The sequence below is a fragment of the Octopus bimaculoides genome, chromosome 18, assembly GCF_001194135.2.
Source record: "Octopus bimaculoides isolate UCB-OBI-ISO-001 chromosome 18, ASM119413v2, whole genome shotgun sequence".
Lineage (NCBI taxonomy): Eukaryota > Metazoa > Mollusca > Cephalopoda > Octopoda > Octopodidae > Octopus > Octopus bimaculoides.
Window position 1 is genome coordinate 32,639,089 of NC_068998.1, and position 7,011 is coordinate 32,646,099.

The window sequence follows — 7,011 nt, forward strand, 5'->3', positions numbered from 1 at the left end:
TCTCTCTCTCTCTCTCTCTCTCTCTCTCTCTCTCTCTCTTTCCTTCTGGCTGGATAACCATATACCTCCTCTACAGCAAGACACCTGTTTCTGTGTCTCTATCTCTCTCTGTTACATGCTAACCTTTCATCATCTGACACAAGATAACCTCCTCCAATGCCCTTCCACTCTCAAAGGATCTTTGTCTTGCAAGTTACTTGGTGACTCTACCAGTGCTAGTGCCACTTAGAAAGCATCCAGTCCACACTGTAAAGTGGCTGGCATTTGGTAGGGTATCCAACTGTAAAAACCATGCCAAAACTGACCTTGCTCGTGCTGGTGCCATGTAAAATGCACTCAGTCCACTTTGCACGGTGGGTTGGTGTTAGGAGGGGCATCTAGCCATAAAAACCATGCTAAAACAGACACAGAAGTTTGGTCCAGTCTTCTTCTGGGCCAGCTCCTGTCAAACTGTCCAGCTCATGCCAGCATGGAAAGCAAACTTTAAACAATAAGGATGATGATGATATATACAACAGGCTTCTTTCAATTTCTGTCTGCCCAATCCACTTACAAGGCTTTGGTTGGTCTGAGGCTATAGCAAAAGACACTTGCCCAAGGTGCCACATGGTGGGACTGAACCTAAAATCATGTGATTGAGAAGCAAGCTTCATACCACACAGCCATGCTATGAGCAAGATTTTAATTCTTAAAGTTGGTTCCCAATGTTCAAAACAAATCTACATATTTGTGATACAGCTCATAATAAAAACGAGCCTCTTACTTCCATGCTCTTGTGATTCCTGGTTGATGTCTGTTTTCTGTGCTGAACTGCTTATTCCCTAGGAGTTTCTGTAAACTAGAATCGCCTCTATCCCACTTTGGTCTGTGACAACAACAATTAGAACATTCTTAATGTTAGGTTTTGTATGCAGTCAAGAGATAACAATGGTCATATATAATGCTATTAGACATCATGAACACAATGTAGTCTACTCAAACCTGATTGATTACTTGATAAAGATTTTTGCATACTTAAAAATAGTTACAAGTAAATTTTGGCCACTATAATTCACATAATCAAAATGAAAGTAAAACGAACTAAGGGAAATAACTCAAATGAGCCATTGGCATGATTTGGGATAAATAAGTTGAGGGTTGGTGTATTGAATGCCATGTGTAGAAAATGTTTTCCTAGTTGTAGACAACCATTATGAAGGGAATACCAATACATTATGAAGTGTCTGTTTGGCTTTTACAGATGCAGAAAATAAATTAGGTTATGACATTGTAATATGAATCATCAAATCAGCTATTAAGTTATTGAATCAAGCTGTAGTGACATGTTAAAAGAAAATGTTTGATTTAAATACCAAATTTGGTATTTTGCCATTTTGTTTTCAGATACCATCTGACAGTTATTAAATAACTGGGTTCCAGTGAGAACATTTAAGAAAATATAATGGCCAAAGAATCTCAAGCTATTAAAACTAAGAAAATAATAAATAATAAAAGCAATTAGAACAAAAATATTGCAGCTTTTGCTCAGTTTTAAGAAGGAATTTATTGGAAAATTATTTATTTTTAGAGAAATATAAAAATTCTAATGGAATGTTTCAAAGATTAATGAGAAAAAAATTTGTAGATAACTCAGTAATGTTGGCCTAGAAAATGCTAGAAAGTACTAGTAATGATAGTCCAGAGCATTTGTGTGTATAAATGGAATAACATGTAACAGTTCTTCAATATTTATTTTATAGAAATTTTCTGCAGTCTCAAAGATTGTAATAGGTTTACACCTTAAACTATAATTAACCAAAATAAAACATGGAAATAGTTATCCTCACTTAAATGTGGATATTCTGTTAGAATGAACTATACTGCAGTAGCTACCATGAGAAACTCATATTGGTTTTAGGTGAAAAATGCACTCCTGCTAGTGGGGAGATAAATCCCCAGTATGTCCAGTGCTGAGATCATGTAATTTTGACCTTCATTAGTTTGTCAATGATGGATGTTGAAATATGAAAAGTATTTTTGTAGCAAATTAACAGAAGTGATGGAGTGAATACTAAATGCATTAAAGTGTGTGGTTTAAATGTTTTACATTCTGAATTCAAATTTGTCTCAAGTGGATCTAGAATCAAAGGCTTGCATTCATGCCCACCCTGTTTTGTTTTTGTTTCTGTTGCAGATACTATATATGTCACACATTATATATTTTCTGAAATCTTCTTTTCCACATGAGGTTTTCTGAATATTAAACCCTATAAAAATATGTTTCTGAAACATTTAGCTATTTGTCAACCTGAGGACAAGGTCAGATGTTAGGACAATGCTATGACATATCATACAGAACTGCAAAACAAAGACCAATAAAAACTAACATGCTTAATGATATAGAGGCAAGGAAAGCATCTGGGCCATCAAGTAGTACAAGAAGAGATAATTCGAAACAACTGATGTAGCAGTATCATCACCATTTGCAATAAGAGTAAAGGAAAATGCTCTACAAAGAAGGAGCTAAAGCAGCATAAAACTAGTGTGTGGGCCAAATTATGAATGTAATGGAAATTGTCATAGTACAAATAATTAGGAAGAATATTAACTGAGATAAGAGGCAATTTAGGTTTCTACCAAGACAGGGTACCCTCTTGCTAGTGAGACATTTAAAAGAATATTTGTGCTAAGTTTTTAGCACAAATATTCTGAGCTGAAGGAGGTCTTTGATAGGGTTCGACATTGTAGTTTGATGGTTGCTAAAAATATAAGGTGCAGATGAAAGTTTGTACAGAGATGCCACTAATAGGATTAAAACTGGCAATGAGGTCAGTGATTAATTTAACAGGCATCATCAGAGTTCAGTTCTCTTTACTCTATTGTTGTGCCTCAGGGTATAAAGAAGAAGTTTAAGTCCAACTGTCTGTAATAATTTCTGTCCCAATGACATAGTTCTCAAGATTTAAAGAAGAAACTCTAAATGTGGAAGTAAAACTTAGAAGTGGGAATCCTCTAAGTAAATCTAGCTTAGTGAAAACAAAAGTTTTAGCTCCAAAGAAAACACAACTATTTTCCTATCTGGAAAGTGACCATATACTCCATATATACAAAGAAGTAGGTAGAAATGCTACACAGTGACTCAGTGTAAACCATGAATAAACTAGAAATATGATGGAATCGTAGGTAGTCTAACAGAAAAGAAAGGCTTTGTCTGTAGTAGATTCCTTTTCCTTTCCTTCTTCCTATATTGTTTCCCTGTGCATCTTTTGATACTGGGTTTATATTTTTGCCTATCACTTCTTTTCTTTGTTGCACATTCTTTATGCAATCTGTTCTCCCACTTGACTGACCTCACCTGCTTTCTCCAATTTTTTCAAACTTAATCTTGTTACAAACTTTGACCTTCCTCTATCACCCTTCTTTACTTCCTTCCCATGTTTACCTCACAAACTATGCATAATTTACAACACCTCTTGCTGCCCGTACCTCATATCCCTCCTTAACTTTGTTCCATTCTGAATTCACTATCTTGTGATCAACGACATAAAACCTTGATATACCCTCCCTTCAGGAGAAGAGCAGCTGCTTGAAAAATTAGATTCTTTTACAACTTGAAAGAAGTCAACTCACTGAATTCATCAACAAACTCTGCTCACTCCTTCTCTTTCTCTGTGTGTTTGTGTGTGTGTGAATGTGTGTGCGTATATATATATGTATATATATATATATATATATATATATATATATGCATACATATACATATACACACACATGTATGTGTGTCAATATATGCATATATGTATATGTATATATATATATATATATATATATATATATCAGATGAAAATGAAAGGTAAAAGAGGAAGAACCCTATAGCCTCCTTGTTTAAACCATGGAGAAATGTTAAATAAAAGAGATTAATTTTCTTTTTATATTTCTCTTTTAATGTTCCACTGAGTAAACAATGTCTAGACTAACACAGTATGATTCATTGATATCTTCTTAAGAATCATTAAAATATAGAGTATAAAAAATTTCAGTGATTGTTGTAAGAACTTCAGTAGTGAAATGTCTTTGATTTTAATGTTTTTCATCAGTTAGGTTTTAACATTTCACTTCAAATATATCATAGTATTGAATTTATTTAACAGTTGTTGAAATTAAATTTACACTATAATTTTTTACTTTTAATCATCTGACTATTATTTGAAAAAAAAACATTGTGTTTTTTTTTTTATTGACTTTAATTTTTATAGGATTTCAAAACATCATTATCTCTACTCTTAACTTATTCAAGGACTCTGACTTAATTTCTGTTTGTACTCTAACCACTTTCTCTTCCTCCTTCTGCTTCAGTTGTTGCTATTTCATTATCATCATCATCACCACCGCCACCGCCACCACCGCCGCCACCAACGCCGCCACCACCACCACCACTCATCATCATCATCATCATCATCATCATTTTCTACTCCTCTAAACTTGTAGAATGTATATCATCTCATTTTAAAGTGCAGTTGCTTCACTCACTGTATCACTCCTATAGAGATATTGTCCTCTCCCTACTCTGCTATGTCTCTTTTCCACTTCTCTTGCAATTAATATTTTTCTCCGTCTACACTTCTTCACTTCTGCAATTCGCCACCACCCACTACTTCTGCCTGTACTTTTTCAAAAGGAAATACTATTTCATTTCAAAACTTCCACTATAATGTGAACTATATATGTAGTTTTTTGTGTTGCACTGTCATTGTAGGCTTATAAAGGATAAGATGATAAGTGTTTCTCATTAAGTTAGCTCATTAAAAATACAAAAACACAAAACCTATTTGAAACACAACTACTTCAATAGAATGTATAGCAAGTTGAAGTAAATATTTTGATTTTCCAGTAAAATTTAAAAGCTTTACAAATTTTATATTTTACAATCATAAACATGAAAACATGTGTGCATACATACACATTAGACGTTAAAACCATCTAAAGATAAAGTTAATAGTCTAGAAAATTAGAATCTCAAAATCAGTTCATCTCAGGCATTTAGCCATTTTATTATAAATACCAGTTCAAGACAAAGAAAGAACAACAGATGTACTGTTTCAACTTGATACTTACAATGTCTTCAGTAAATATATATATATATGTGTGTGTGTGTGTGTGTGTGTGTAATGGATTAAAGGGGATTTAGAAACATGAGGTTTTCCTCAATCAGCTCTCCTATGAATACTGGCTAAAATTGTTGTTATATGGGAAAAGGTTCTCATTGAAGACGGAAAGAAAGTGTTATGGGGGTTGTGTGCAATGTTGTATGGGAGTGAGACATGCTAGTTGAGGGAGAGAGAGAGAGATATCAATTTTGAGAAGGACTGAGAGAGCAATGGTGAGAGAAATATGTAGTGCGAGGCTGTTTGATAAGAGGAAGACTGAGGACTTGATGGGGATGCTGGGGTAGGAGGAATCAGTGGAACAGCAGGCAAAGGGCGAACAGAGTGTGGTAGTATGGGCATGTGTTGAGGAGGGATGAGGAACATGTTCTGAAGAGGCTACTAGAGTTTGAGGTAAATGCGCAGCGAAAGCGAGGTAGACCAAGGAAAATGTGGAGAGGACAAGTGGAGGAGGAGATTGGGAGGGTTGGCTTGAGAAGGGAGGATGCCCAAAACCGGGCAAGATGGCAAGATGGCAAGATGGCAAGATGGCAAGATGGCAAGATGATGTGAGGGTGGTTGCTATGGCATTGAGGTAGATCCAGCCATCCCCGTTAATGGGGACAAAACCCGGATTCAAAATGATGGATGATGATGATATTCACCTTCTCTCTTCATTGATATCCCCTCCATTCGCACATCACCCCCATGCATCCCACTCCCACATACCCCACCCTTACTTCCACCGCCACCCCAACATCCCACCCACATATCCTCACCCTAAACCCACACCCTACCTTCTCAGCTCCACACCCCACTTCACAACCCCACACCACTCCACACACTCTAGCACTGACCACTTCCCAGCACCTACACCACACACCATCGTCTGCACACCTTCACACCATCATCCACACACTCACACATTACAGATGCACACACTTACGCACACACATGCACACATCAAAGTCACTAGCACCTATCTACTCACAGACATTTACACACTCTCAGATACACACACGTACACTTTTGTTTTGGGATCACCAGTACTTTATTATCTCCCTTTCTTCCTAGCTCTCCTGTCCAACTACCTTTTTCCAACCATTTGCCATGATTGATTGCTAAATCTAGAAGTTGTTTTATTCTCTCTCTGTTTATTTCCTCTTATTCCTTTCTGTTGAAGAGCATAGCCTTGAAACATAAAAGACTTTCTCACTTACCCGAGCATCAAACTAATACACCTGCTTGGCTTGTTGCTTATATACCTGTCTTTGTCTTTTGTTTTTCTGTAAATTTCAACTATATGTGTATATATATATATATATATATATATATATATATATATATATATATATATATATATATATATAATCATACCTAGATTTACATAGGATTGTACCTAAAGACTTATAGACTAGCATCTATACTATCGGAAAGTTGAACATTTTTGTTTCTTTCTTCTTAATTTCCTTATTTCTTTTTTTCACCAGTCCTTTATATCATTGTTTCCTTAATCTATACTCTTCACATTTTCCCTATTTGTCTCCAACGACAGAATATCCCGTATTTTGGGATATCGCAGAAACATGTAATATGACTTGAGATGTTTGTTTGTCTTACCTTAGCGTTTGTTGTCCTCTTTAACAAATATATATTCACTATATTGGAAATCTACAATGGTTCCATAACTCCTGTTTTGGCTATGAGCTTGGAGCCCTGGTTATCTGTTACACCACTTACCCAGCATACCCAGTCGTTTAGATCACCTGTGAACTAAACACCCCTATATTTTGTATTTATACACACACACACACACACACACACACACATATATATATGTATATATGTATATATATATATATATATATATATATATATATATATATAT